The 14921-nt window shown below is 43.5% G+C and overlaps 1 long non-coding RNA gene across 1 annotated transcript; it reads left to right on the top strand.

Annotated features, from left to right (window-relative positions):
* Positions 1 to 296: 296 nt before the first annotated feature.
* Positions 297 to 13469, top strand: LOC142061588 (uncharacterized). Its single transcript, XR_012662154.1, has 3 exons — positions 297 to 567; positions 5404 to 5554; positions 10846 to 13469. It is a non-coding gene; the product is annotated as an uncharacterized LOC142061588 (long non-coding RNA).
* The last annotated feature ends 1452 nt before the right edge of the window (positions 13470 to 14921 follow it).

Here is a 14921-nt window from a genome sequence, read left to right as displayed (position 1 = left end):
GAAAAAAAGAAGGAAACTTGAATTTTAGCTGGTGTATTTATATATATTGCAAATATTGTGAGTAGTAGAAAAATTGTATCAACTGAGACAGCTGGCAGAGATGGGATATTATGGCAACAAACAATGTTTTATTTTTCTTGATGTTTGTGCAGGATGGAAGTCATTCTGCCTCTGAAAAGGAAATGTACTGACAGCATGAAAATCTTATTTATTCAATAAGAAATTGTCATAGATCAAACTGACAGGTTATCAACTGGTATGCATTAAAACTCCCACGCAGCATGCGCGGCCAAAGCAGCCCTCAGGAGGTACACAGGGGCTCCACCTCGGCTGTGGGCAAGTCTCTCCACTGGGACCTGTGGCCACATTAGTTCTTTAGGGCTTTGCTGTGCCCTTGGGACTGTGCACCCAGGGTTTGTTTTTTCCCACTAGAAACATGGGAGCAGGGAAAGAAATCAGGTCTGACATCTGTCTCACCTGCCATGGAGTTGGAAGACAGCCAGGACATGCATCTGGACCGGGGACTTGGAAGCAATTCCAGGTCCTGTATTTTAGGCATCATAATAGGTGAGTAACGTATTCCTATCCTCAAGTTCAGTTTGAGCATCACATGTATACTAATTCAGCTGGAAGACATCCAGATTATCTATCCGTTCATAGAGGAAAACAACCAGAGGCAGATCAGACGAAGGACAGACAGTGCCGGTGGCTGCCAGATGTCACTTATCTAGCAAGGTCCTCCTTTGCCTGATAGCCCTCATCCTGCCTGGTGGGAGCCAGGCACCTCTGCCAGACTCCAGCCGCAGCACCTGCCTGTTTGGCAGCGGGCTGGGGACCCCCTCCGCTCCCCACCATCCTTCCTGGCCCTGCCTTCTGCAGGGTTTTGGGGAGGGATGGAGAAGAAGAGGGGAACGGATTGCACAGGGACAGAGAGGGAGAGGAATGGGGACGTCTCCCGGTGCCTGTATCCCCTGGATGCTCATCATAACCCCAAGGGTATTTACTCTGTCCTACCTGTCTCAGCCTCTCATGGAGGAAGGACCTGTGCTGTCAGCCTGGCAGTCTGACTTTGAATCTCTGCTGCTCCCCCAGGTGGGAAAAACCAGAATTAACTCAGGAGCAGCCGGCAGAGGTAACGCACTTGCCCAGCAAGCCACGGACTGAGATAACATTTCCCCACCTGGTTCTTCTGAAAAATCCATCTTACAAGGCTGGGCATATGTGTGTGTGTGAACTGCTGATTCAGACCGATGTTAAATTTGCTCACCGTTTTCCGTCATGTATAACTACATATTCCCCTCAATGCCCCAGGTTATCACCTATGGGGATTAGGATACTCCAAAGATAATGAGCTTACGGAGCCCTTTACCTGCAGCTCGCCAGGAGTCCAGCTCATCAAAGCTTAAAGGTTGTTTATTTGTATTTACAATTATAGAAGAGGGAAAGGGGGAAGGTATTGGTTCAAACAGGGAATCAGCTGGGAGAGGAGCAGATTTTAAAATTTATTTTGGTTGATGCTTTTGCTGTGAAGGAAGAAGCACGAAGCACTCTGCAAAGCAGGGAGAAGGAAAATCATGAAATGAGACTGCGTTAGGGAGATGGGAAAGAAAATGAATTGCCTTATCACCTTTGCTTCTTTTCTCCCACCCGTCACTATCCCATTTCATCTCTGACAGGTCATCGCAAATGTATCAGTAAGGTTGTATGGATATAGACATGCAGGTTCTCAGTCCCCCAGGTGGCTGCAGGATTTGGGTGGTTGTTCTGTGCTCAGACAGGCAAACCTGCTGTGCCTGCCGGGGCCCCGGGCTTTCTCTGCTTCAGCTTTTCTTGCTTTTCAAAACCAAAAGCAAAGAACAAGCAGATGAGCAAATGAGCCGGGGGTTTGGGTTGCTGCATTCCTGCCGAACAGCATCAATAAGCCTCGGAGTGAACTTGCACAGCATCCCCCTGTGCTCTACCAGTAACAAGTGAACACCTTGGGCTGCCTTTTCCTCTGTGTCTGTTGGAGGGCAAGACGCCGGGACGGCACGCTGTGCTGAGACAGGAGCTGGGGTACACGGAGCATGGGTGACCTGAGTGTTTCCGTGTTATGCTGCTCAGGAGGAGATGGTATCGTGCCAATTAGGGCAAAGTCCCATGCTGTTTTGCTGCACGGGCAGCAGAGGAAGGCTGCGTCCCTTCCCTTTGCCTCCACCGCTGTGCTGCTTTCCTGTAGCTATTTTCATTTTAGCTGTATGCCAAGTTTAAGGCTTCAAGGATTTTTCTGCAGTGACCTCTAAATCCCTTCACTGGTCAATATGATGCATCACCATTCAGTATAATATCCTTCTGTCTGGTTTGCTGGCCCCAGACTTATTATTTTATGTTTCTGTACATTAAACTGCATTTTCCATTCACTGGCCCAGGCAACCAGTGGATTCAAATCCCTTGTTCCTCGTTATTTGTTCCCTCTCCAATTTTGTGCCCTCCACAAACTTGGATAGTTTGTGGAGATATTTTCATTCAAGTCATTTGCAGGTATTATAAATGAGGGAAGTCCCTTGGTGTTCTCATTTTTTGAGCCTTTGTGATACAGGATTACCTTTTCAAAGCAGGATGTAGGGGTTTAGCAGCACAACTAGTGGATATTAATAGATACCTCTTGGTACAGATGCTCTGAAAGACAGTGCTGCTGTCACGGCAGCTCTCTTACCTTCGCACAGATGAAGGCTGTAAATCAGAGCAAGGGCTCATGTCTTTTGCTAAAATTGCTCTGGAGTGTAAAGTCTGTGAAAACGGAGAAAGAAAAAGGGGGAGAAAGTAAGGCATTGGGAATAGTGGCTGATTAGAGGGTGGGAGCTATCATGGGAAAATAGGAATTTGAGGCACATAAACCAATGCTCTGAGGTGCAAAGGGGAACTTGGATGTGAAATATGGACGAGATTGGAAAGGAAATAGTTTTACTCTATCGATGCATTTATCTGACCCTGCTATGTGCATCGCCATCACTACCAGATTTCAGCCCTGCTGCCTGCCTTTGGTCCTCTGGCAGGTATTTCATCATGTTGCTGTTGAAAAAAACTGAACTGTAAACGCAAAAGCTTCAAAACTAACTGGAGCCCACGCCTGGTGTCCTGACGCCAGCCCAGTGCCACCGTGGGAGCAAGCCACAGCACAGCCCGCCAGCCCAGCCACCGGGCTACAACGACAGCACAAACCAGGTTCAAGCCCAGATTCCTTATGGATATTTACAGCCACTTCGGCACCACGAAAGGAAACAAAAATGTCTCCCCATCAGCCGAGCAGGTTTTATTAAACATGTGTTTTGGTTCGAGGCCAATCTGTGCTCGGTTGTTTTATCACTGTTTATTCCTGTCTTTCACAGCCTTTATCAGTTATCCACATCAGACCTGTGAGCACTGCAAGGGCTGAGTCACACAAATAGTACTTTTATCTGCAGTCAAATCTATAATCAGGCAGCAAAACCCCCTCATCTCACTTCTATTTAGAGTCCCAACTCAGGCTCTTAAAGAAAAAGGGACTTCACAAAGGAATTTCAGTAATTATCCTCTCCCCTCCGTCCCCCAGATGTTATTTTGTATGATATAGGTACCTGTGGATACTTGAAAAGAGCGCTCAGAGCTGCCGTCTCTTTAATGGAAGACTTTTAGGAAAGTGAACTTTAACTTTTAAACTTCCCTATGAAAAACAGATCCATGTTAAGTTTGATACCATTTGCCTCAGGATGATCTCAGCTCTTAAAATATGATGGTTTTAGTTGGATTAAGAGCCTATATTGTTGCTGAAGAGAAAGAAGGGTGCCTCTTTAATTGCAGCTCAAATCTACCTAACAATTGCCACATGTTGAACAAGATTTAAGAGTTATTAAATATGAAAGCCACTATTGCTCCTCCACCATGAGCGGCCTTTGTTTTTTAAACCTGGAAAGCACTAAGTAAAAGGGGGAGGAAAATGGAAAAAACAAACCGAAAAAAACCCCACCCTACAGAGAAACTGAAATCTGAAGAAAGATGTTTGTTTTCTGTGAAGGCTGAAGTTACGGCAATGAATTTCTCTCTGCAGCAGCGTCTGCTGCAATAACTGAAACAAACTCCTGGCAGGTCTGGTAATCCTATTCCTAGGAAAACTTAGCATGAATTTACAACCGTCGTTGTGAGGAGTCGGTCTCGATGATCCTCCCTGGTCCCTTCCAGCTCAGGACATTTTATGATTCTATGGTTGGTTTGCTGCCCTCTATTACCTGAGGTTATTTACAAACCTTGGATTTTGACAATACTTTGGCTGATAACTTGACCAGAGCCACGCTAAGCAAAGTCTCCTCTGACTCTCGTGTTGGGGGTAGCAGCCGAGGCTTGTGACCTGCTGCACGTGGCTTGGCTCATGGCAGAAGGGCTCCTGAGCAGCTTGGCGGCCTGGCACAGCCCAGCAAAGAGACTGAGGACTCCCATCTGTGAAATCTTCTTTAAACCTGTCCTGCTCTTTGGCCTCTCAGAAAAACAAAAGTCCCCCAATTTTTTATTTTTTCTGTATCTGTATGATGTAGGAGCAGCCTGAAAATGGAATCGTTACTATTGTAGTGTTTTGACTTCCCCTTGTAACTCTGTGTGGCTGAGTAGATCTGAAACACCCTAAGCCCAGCAACAGTGCTGGTCACAATCTACTCTGGGGAGAAAGCCCTCAGCCAACGACTGTCTGAACCCGCTTGCCCTCCTTAGGGCCACGAGTCACTGGTGCCCTGGAGCACGGCAGCAGTAAGACACAGGTTGCAGGGGTGCCGCTTGCACTAGGATAGCGTTTGCCATATTGCTGTTGTATTCACTAAATTCCCTTTCTGTCCACACAGCCCATGACTTGCCTGTCCCCTTGTCTCCGGGGAGCAAGCTGGCTGGCTCACCCAGCAGGAAAGCCCTGGCTGGGGGATTATATTAGCTCACTGTTGATGTCATCCATTTGGGTCACTTGGCTTTGCAAACCTAAGTCCAGACCTAAGCCTAGACCTAAGCCCAGGTACCAACCGCAGGGTAGGCAGAAGCCAGCAAGCAGGGCAGACCCTGCACCCTCTCAGCTGCTGAGGAGTTTTAAGTAGCGGGATGCTCAGCGTCCTCACTCTGCCTAACAGCTTCTGCAGGAATGTGGCTGTTTTGGAAAGCTCTGCTAACTTTGCATCCCTCCGTGCTGTAAGTTCTTCTTTGCTGTTTAGGACATTGATCCCCGTGGTAGTTCAGCTGGCTGGATGCCAGAGCCCTGACACTGGTCTGGAAGGATCTTCAAAGTGGAGCGCTCTCTCCTTCCCCAGCTGTGCTCAGAACAGCCTGGGTCGTTCAAGGGACTTCTACCCATTGCTCATCAGTGTGAATTTTCCACTGAGTCTGCCACATTCTTTTCTCTTTTCATGTTAGGGATAAACCTCCTGTGGACAGAAGCTCTGCTGTGCCGTGGTGCCTCTCTGGGAGTGGCCTGCATGACTTGAGCTATCAACTTCAGTCCCAAAGTAACAAGCCAGCACGTCTGCCCAACTAACTGAGACCACAGCATATAACTGTGTAGAAGGTGAGAGCAGACGTAAAATAGGTCAATGCAATAAGGGGTGTTTTTATGAATCATCTGTTGTAATTTGTAGAAAGTTACTGTTGGGTCAGATGGAGAGTTACAGCTACTGTATCTGCAAAAAAAAGAAAAAGCTAAATCGTGATTTTCAGAGGTCAGTGAGCAAATTTCTTTTCAGATCTTAGCCCTCTATTCCCTTTCCATTGTGCTTGATAGTATTTCAGAGAGATCTCCAGCCTCTAGCAGCAGGATTTTAAAGTTATGGTAATATAGTTTTCATACAATACATTATTCATTTTTCTAGGTCTCCATTTAGCAATCCTGGCAGCCGAGTAGGATGGTATAGTTTAGGGCAGGGGCCACTGCAGATCTTTGCAATCTGGCAGAAGAACTCAGCTAAGCCTCTCAGGTTACAAAGGAAGAGCAATTTCCATTTTCCCTCCTGCTCAGCAAAGTAAAAACCAGCTCCTAATTTTCAGCGAAGAAATCACAATGGTTGGATTTTTTGTGTCTCATCTCAGACACACCCCTGTAAATCTGGAGATGTTTACAGAGCTGGGAACCCGGTTCCCTCTTTGGCAAGGTGCAGCAGAGGGGAAAGCAATTGGCTTTCTACCATGTCCTTAAGCTTCCCTTTCTACAGGGCTAACAGAAGCCATTTATTCCTCCCAGGCATCTTGTACCGGCTCGGCATTGCCCCCTGACATACTTGCTGGGGAACGCTCCTGCAGCACGTTCTCCAGCCAGTGACCAACCTGTCCCTGCTGTGGCTTGATGTCAGCCTTTTCCCTCTCCCCCAGCTCTCCTGTTGCAGACCTGCCTTCCTATTTGTGCCAAACACCAGACCAGCTGCTCCTGGACCTAAGTCCTAGCTAAGGGGGTGGAAATTTCAAAGAGGCTAGTAGAGATGCAAACCGTTTCAGCAACCTAAAATCTCCCCAACAAACTACAGTTTATGCTTACAAGGCAAAATTAAACCCCTTCATTCTTACAGTAGGTGGGAGCGTTGTTTAGAGTATGGGACTGGAGTCAGGGATCCCAGGTCCTGCCTGGTATTTTTTTTCCTTGTTTTCTTGGATTTTTTTTTCCTTGGATTGTTTCCTTGGATTGCACTTTCCCAGACATGACTGTGATATTTTGGAAATTTCTTTGACCAACAGGACCAACTTTCAGAACAAAACCAAACTCCTGCCCACTTATCCACCCCCAAGATAAAGCTAGAAAGCTAGAAGAAAGCTTTCTTGATTAATCACCATGGGAAAGGGAACAATCGTGTCATTCAGGGAATAAACCAGCTTTCCTGAACGTCCACTCTTTGGCTCTGCCCTTTCCCTCAACAATAAAACACATCTTCGGTTGTTGCAATAAGAATTGTATGGACAGGGAATTGGCATTGGTTCTTCTTCTTTTTCTTCTTCTTAATTTTCTTTTTTAACTTTTCAACTTTTCTTTATTATAAAATTCCAACTTCCAACTGACCCTTGAATAATTGGTTTTGTTGCAAGGGTTATTTGAGGTCTAAATGAGCCTGATGACATCTGTTTAATTTTAGATGCCTGGAAAATGTTCTAAAATTAATGAAACCCAAATGTATGACAAACTAATAGAACAATTTTATTTATTAAAAAGATGGTTAAAAATAATTCTAAACATTTCAAGAAAACAAAAGAGGTGAATGGGATTTGTCATTGTTTAAATTGTACTTATTATATTACATTTCACTGAAATGCCCTCTTGACCTTCCACAGTTCGCTCGATTTCCTCGTCAGGCTCCTTCCAGCTAATTTGCTTTGACATAAACAAAAAGAAAAGAACCCAAGAATCAAATGCAGTCGTCCAATATTTGGGGTCTTGGTGCTGATTATAGCCAGATACAAATAAGAATGAATGGAACTTGCTAAAGGCAGGACCATGTTATTAATTCTTCATGAATATTTGCATGGTCATGGGAAATGTATGAAGCCACGCAAATCTCAAATGTGTCACAAAACGTAGCTTGAGCACTCATTCCTTTTAAAAATGTGTAGTTGAAATGCATGATTTGCCGTATTCCTCTTTAGCAAGTCTTAGTCCACCTCTTCGGGCTGCAGAAATGTTTGGTGGCTTAAGTGAGCAATCACAAATCATGAGTGAGGAAAGGTGATTTATCCATTTTATGCACTTGATTTGCTCTATGTATTCTTTCGAAAGGAATGCTTGGCCAGAGGAATTACACAGACATCACGGATCATCCAGGGGACAATTTCCACTAACATTTGTAGTATTCTCAGCGCAACTGGTGCTGGGATTCTCTTTAACTATCGCCTCTTGTGTGGCTTCAAACCCTCCAAAACAAATAGAAATTACAATTTGTGGGAATATATATACACACGCATATAATCTATGTCTTTTTATAGGAAATAAAATAAACCAGACCAACATGGGGTTTTATGGTACTTTTGTACACTGCGGCATTGTAAAGCATGTGATAAATAGCAAATCAGGCAGCATGAGTGACTCTGCAAGGTAAACATGATATTGTCAATGAACGAAGTGATAATTCTCACACACCTCCACCTTTAAAAAGGAAATGAAACTTAATACTGTGGATAGTCCCCCTCAGCCTGATAGCGCACCTCAGGAATACTTAAAATAGATTGTTTAGGCAAGTTTTTACTACATAGAAACAGAATGTTCCCAGGATAGGCTGCATTTGTGTTTTATTTACAGCCTCACCAGCAATTACAGTGACCATGACCCAGGTGAGGTTCCTGGGCGGTACAGTGCAGAGTACTGGAATGCTGTGAACTTTTGATGTTGCCCTCTCTTTCTGGGAGCCCACCCGGACCCCTAGGTCACTTCTGAAGTTGAATTGCAACTCTAATTTCAGCATACGGAAGTTTGAAAAGCTAACGCTGGGGCTAGTCATGTGGAAACCTCTTAAAAATTATGGGGTACAGAACTGCTCAGAATGGGGATCAGGCTAGATAGCCCCTTTCATTTCCACACATCCTTTTTCTGAGCAAAGACTAAGTAAAAATCTTGTTGAAGATAAAATTATTAATGATCCTGAAGGGCCATTTGAGCTAATAACAAACGTGGCATGAAGGTGATTTAGTTCATGCATGTAGCTTGCTGTTCTTCTGTCTACAGATTAGGCTTATACCCTTCCCGTTTAGAAAAAGCCAGTGAAGAATGAAGGCTGTTGATGTCTTCTGACCCTAGATGTATCTCCAGTTACCATGACTGAGGTATTCCATTTTGGGGGGCTTTTTCTGGTTGAATTCTCTTGACTCCTTAGTTGAAGTTGCCAGACAAAGGCATTCATATTACAGGTCTGCTTTTGTACTCTGGCAGTTTACAATTGTTGTTGAAAGTTACCTTGCTTTCTAGGTAAAGGTTACACTCAAATGGTAACTAGTTACTGTCACAAGTCAAATCTGTCTAACCTGTTCCCAAATTCTCTGAATTCTGTCATCAGCTAGTTTGGCACTTTCTCAAATAGCTGTGGATATTTCAAAAGAATACCTTGCCTTGCACAGAAGCTGCAGGTAATTTTCGGGAAATTCCAAGATTTCTGTAGGGGCAGGGACAATCCACTCTGGTGCCTGTGAAATCTTGAGAATCGGTGATCGACGGTTAGCAGTAAATTAGGCTAAAGCTGACAAATACATAAAAGATTGGTGGGATCAGAGTGATCAACATCATTCTGGAAGCTGGCTGTATTTGCTATACTTATATCTGATAACAAAGTAAAACTATTTAACCATAGTTTATTGGACATTTCTCTGTAGTACAGGTGCTGAGCTCCAGATAACTGCGTTACGTGGCTCAGTGCTTAACCTTATCATTCAGTCATTTTTAGCTCAGTTGACAGAAGGATCACAGGTGTAGCTGTAATTGGAGTTTACAATGTTTGCAAGTATTAGGTGACTTGTAGCTTAATGCCATAACTATAGGGACAATAAATTACATGGTCATTAAAGGGCTTTAGCTATTCATATAGTATTAAGCATAAGAAGGATAGTAACATTTCTCTAATAACACATAAAATGTATATTCCAATTAAAACCATAATAGGATAGTCTTGGCATCATATTACAGCCTCTCATGAATTTCACTGCTTAGAAATTATTACCGTTAAAATCATGGTTTCAAAGACTTGCACACAGGGATAATAAATTCTCACAAGCAGGTTTAGACAGAAGCATTGTGCCCCCATGGAGGAAGACTGTGTTTTAAAGCTCTGAAAATGCAGCTCATGAGCAAAGGTTTGAGGGACTGGATTTCTTGCTTTCCTTTCTGTTCTCCACGTTTGGCTGGCTCCCCAAACCAAGTGAGGCTTAATTAAAAACAATTGAGTGAAAAAAAAGAAGCAGTCAAAAAAGATATTTAGAGGCTTTTATGTCCTTCTAGAAGTTCTACCCCTGTATGTTACTGTGTGTCTTGCTGTGTTCTTGGGAGATTTACTTGAAGGGATGTTGAAACTGTCTTATTTTTAAATCCCACTCTGTTTTCTGTCCTTGATATGTGCAGGGTTTCTTTTACCAAAAAGGCAGGCCCAAAGAGGGTAGTTAGAAGTAGACTTTGTCTGAGGAACAGTTTAATGCAATATATCCTCCAGCGTTCAAAGTTCTTACCTCTCTTTTCACTCACCATTGATGTCCCCAAGGACAGCACATAGCTGCGATGTGTGTACATTCAGACGTCAGAGCCTGGTATATTCATTATCCCAAGGGTATGTTTCATTTATGTTTGAAGGTGTTGAGTCCTATGAAACTCGAGCATCTGTCTTACTGCAAAGAAACAAGTATGTGCTTATATGACCTTCCAGAAGAAGGCTGCTGGTCAGAATGGGTCCCCCTTCCTTTATTTCAGATTAGGTCTCCTTGTTTGTTCACCAGTCACTTCATCCTTGTAAAGCTGTAAGAGATACGGAGCTGTTTGGAAGCCAAACTGACCTGTGCTGCTTTGGTCAGTTCTTCACCCCTCTCTCCCTGCCCATCCCTCAATAACCTCCTTAAGTCTCGGTTGTTAAAATGGTTATAAACCTGCTTTGGGAGATTATGGGTTTGCATCACAGTTACACAAAGATTATTTGAAGTGTGGTTAACGTGGACTAGGAGTTATCTCCCAAAGCTGTTTCACAACAAGCAGAACTACTAAAGACCTCATTCCAGATTGTCAAGAGATTAGAAAGGAAAGTTATATGGGTCCCCAGGGAGGAAAAATTAAACACCTTTTAGAAAACAAGAATGTTTCTTGAAGCACAGTTGCAAGGATAGTTAAGAGAGAAATTGATTGTATTTCCTCAGGCATCTTCAGCACCAGCCAGAAAACAACAACAAATAAGCAAGGCTGAAGCCACTACCAAGATGAAGAGAATATCAGAGCCCTGTTTTGGATCGGAAACTCCTCCTTTCCCTAGAATTGTAGCAGACCACAAAACTAGATGACGAAAAAGACAAAGTTGTCTATGTCAGCAACAAGAGAGTTATTCTGCAGTTCCTTTCCCAGTGCCACTGTATTCCCATCCTTTTTCTTTTTGTCCTAGAGAACAAAAAAATCCATTTGGTGGGTTTGTTGTACCCTTTCCTCATCTGCAATCTCCTTTGGGAACCTCCAACAGTAAATCCACCCACAGGAAGCTGGGGAGACCACCTCAGCTTCTGGTCTTCTCAGCCTGGACCACGCAGCATCACGCTTCTAAGCTGAGGGAAGAAGAGGGCTTTGCTCAGGGGATTCATATTCTAGCAGCTCTGGCTTTGATGCCCAACTTGCTGACATTGAGAACATACCTTGTTCATTTGAGAATGGAGACACACGGGGCAAGTCTGCTTCAAATCTCTGCAAGCGCCAGCCCATGCTGTAAAAATTATCCTTCTTGCACTGTTGAGGACTTGGATGAACAATGTAGTCTGGATAATACCAGTCAGCTGTGAGTTACGTCCCTCTGGCACATGCCTCCATAATGGAACCCCCTCGTACTTTAGGAGTTGAAGTGTGATCTGCCCTGCTCTTCTGTACAAAATTTTGTGGTATATAATAAAAATAAACAAAGAATAGTCTCCAGTGCACAAGCCAAAGATCTTATAGTTGCTGTAGGAAACATACGCAAGTATCTTCCAATGGAAACAATGTGATGACTTCTTGCATGTCCAGAAATTTTTCATTCTGTCATAACACTGTAGTTTCTCCACTCCTCTTCATAAGCCTTTCATCCCTCTTTGCTAATGGTTTACAATATAGAACAATTTAACTGTATATATTGATGTAAATCATGTCACCTTCTCTGTGAATTATATAAAATAATTCATACTGAAGAACTCATGGAAGGGTTTTTAAGGCTGCAATTCATCTTCTCTTTTCCATTACCCTGGGCAAGAATAAAAGCCAGACACAAATTTGACTCTTTCCTCTGGAAAGGAAAAAAGGTAGTTATTTAATATCTGAAACTGGTAGTTCTGCTATATGCAGGATTTGGACTGTACAAACTCTGAGGAAGGTGTGTTAGCCCAGACTCTGTTCACTGAAATCAGTGGAATTACAGACAGCAGACGGCATAGTCTATATTTGTTTGGAAAGTGCCAGCTAGTCAATAATACTGAAATAATTACAGATAAACCCAGGTTCTTATCAATTTCTTAACTTCCTACCCAGCCAGAAAATAATTTTCATATCATGTCTAATTTATTGGTGCCTGTACACTTGGGAATTGCTATTGGATGGTTTGATGGGGAGCTGCCCCCGTCCCATCCGTCTGTCTATTAAAATGGATATTAGCGAGGTTGCACCAGGCTGTATTTCATTCCTTGCCCCACGCTAGCTAAACGTTGGATATTTAAGACTCCAGTTTGCCACTGTGTTCAGCTCCACTGCCCTTGGGGTAGCCCTACGGAACGCTACCACCTTTCTTTCTGAAGTGTTGTAACAAGCACACGAATTCACCCAGCAAGAGAAGGGAGGAGGTACGGGTTGTAGAAGCTGCATTACCTTGGGAGTGAGGAGTCCTGCATGTGCTTACCCCATGCTCACTGGATGCACAGGGTTTGGACTGGTATCATGGACTGGCAGCTACTTCCCTCAACCAGCCACAATGGCTATAACCAGGAATGACCCTGCAGGTTCCCCAGGCTGAGAAGAAACAATTTTGTAATCTTTACATCCTTGTAGTTATTTGGAAAGCTTCCAGACTTCTTTTAAAGGAGTCATATGCTATTTGACTTGTGTTTTCCCAACCTCTGGTTGCCAACACTAGCCCACAGGGCTGGCTGATTTGCACGTAAGATCTGCTTTTGAAATACAGGCACTTAAGCAAGTATTGGGCATTTAAATGGTCCAATTTAAGTATATGAAATAAGACTTTCATACATTTTTTCTCAACCTCACCACCCAAAAGTGAGATTTAGATATCCATTTAGGTGGCCACATCTGAGAAACTGGCACTCACAACATATACAAGCTCATTAAGTATGCAATTATGGTCACCTAATTGTGGTATTCCACGCAGGGGCAATTGCTTGGATTTCCTGTGGGGAAAAAAGAGCGTACGTCCGCTGTGGAACAGGAGAACATTCAAACTGTATGCAGCTGTACTTGTACGCACAAAGTGCATGGAGAATCCTTGATGTGGGGCATCTGTGTTAAAACCGGGAAAGGACAGCCCCAGAAACTCAGGTATTAGGAGTTAACATTATAATAGCACAACTTTTGAAATCCCTCCTTGTACTGTCACTTTAAATGTTTTATTGATTAAGGCCTAGATTACTTAACCTAAACCCCTATATTTATATTTAGCCAAGGTAAGTTATGAGTCACAAGTAATCCTTTTGATCCAGAGGTTGCCATGGGTCACCAGAGAAATGAGTTGTTATAATATCCTAGCAAACTAGCTGTGTGTACAGAAGAATAAATTAAATAAACTGTCCTTTAGAAAGTCTCAGTGATTCCATACTCTGTTTCTGTTTAACCAGAAAATGTTGTGTTTGTTTTCTTTTGTCCTTCCATCTGAAACCGAAATATATTTGTGATGACAGATGCAAATATAGTCGCCCATGTTTGTAGCCAGCCAAATTGTCTTTCCACTAAGGGTGTCAGCACTTGAGTCCTGAGCCCTGCCTGCTCCAGCTGAGAACTGAAGTCTTTAAAAACACATGTGAATAAATTTGACTCAGGTGGCTTATTTGTGTTAAACTCGTAGTTGAAGTGGCATTACTGAGGTGTGTTTGCATCTGTCTGATCAGGTCGCCTGTTTAGTACTACAGCTGAACAAAGCTGATCTTCATAATCTTCAGAACCTGTGAAGCATGTGAAATACAAGCGTGGGGCTAAGTATTCCCTTGCGTATGCAATCCAAGTCTAGCCACAATGCAGTAAGTTATTTCAGTTCTCAGGCAGGGCGAGCCTGCCGACCCTAATGAGAACAGGAATTTCTTTTTCTTGCTTTTTACAGCCTTGGACCCTGTTATACAAGGTGGCGAGTACCCACAGCTCCCCTTCAAATCCTGCAGGCCTGGTTTTGTATTAGCATCTCTGCCTCCCAGGAATTGTTGCCTGTGTCAGCCGTGGATGCAGAAAGCACCCTCAAGGACTGTGCAGAGCATGATACGTGTTTGCACACCCACTCCCTGTTCACACAGCTGGATCATGCACACACAACAGCGTGAGAGGACTGAGGTCTCTGCATTCTCTGGGGAAGGATGCAGAGTTACTCCGTAGCCCTGCACAAAGCTGTGCTTGCAAGTTTTCTTTGGACACACAGGAAACTTTGTCTAACACTGGCCTGCTGGCAGACCTCGAGATTTAGTGCAGACATAACCCAAGCCATAGGTCTGAATTCACTTTGAACTGAAATTGGTATCATAAACTAGCAAAGCTTTTAGCTTTGTTTGCTTTCTTTGGTGTGGTTTATTTTTAAAATGTATGCATATTTCCAAGAGGCATCTTCAAAATTTATTTTTATCATGGAAATGGAATGTTTCCTGGCTTTCTTGAGTGTCTTGGTGTAAGCTTATGTCCTAGATAAAGTTAGTGTTAGCAGTTGCATACCAAAACCGTGCAGGAGACATTGAAACAGATGTGACTTCCCATCCAAATCAGGTAGGCCTTGCCCATATGAAACTGGATGATAAGAGACTCAGGAGAGTCTCAACTGAGTTCTTTTGACATAGTCTAGTAACCTACTGGGCAATACACTGAGATTTGCTGGGCTTGCTCAAAATATGAGATTCCTCATAGTCGTCAGAAAACAGATGATGAGTCCCAGATGTTCAACACTCAGGGATTACTAAGGAAAGCAAATAGTGAGAACAACTTTTAAGGACCTAAACAAAAAGTGTCTGGTCTGGTTTAGGTTCCTCACTTGCTAAGTTGGTGAGTGTCTGTTCATATC

This window comes from Phalacrocorax aristotelis, chromosome 8 (genome assembly GCF_949628215.1).
Source record: "Phalacrocorax aristotelis chromosome 8, bGulAri2.1, whole genome shotgun sequence".
Taxonomy (NCBI): domain Eukaryota; kingdom Metazoa; phylum Chordata; class Aves; order Suliformes; family Phalacrocoracidae; genus Phalacrocorax; species Phalacrocorax aristotelis.
The sequence above is the reverse complement of the archived record's forward strand: the minus strand, read 5'-3'. Positions and strand labels throughout refer to the sequence as shown.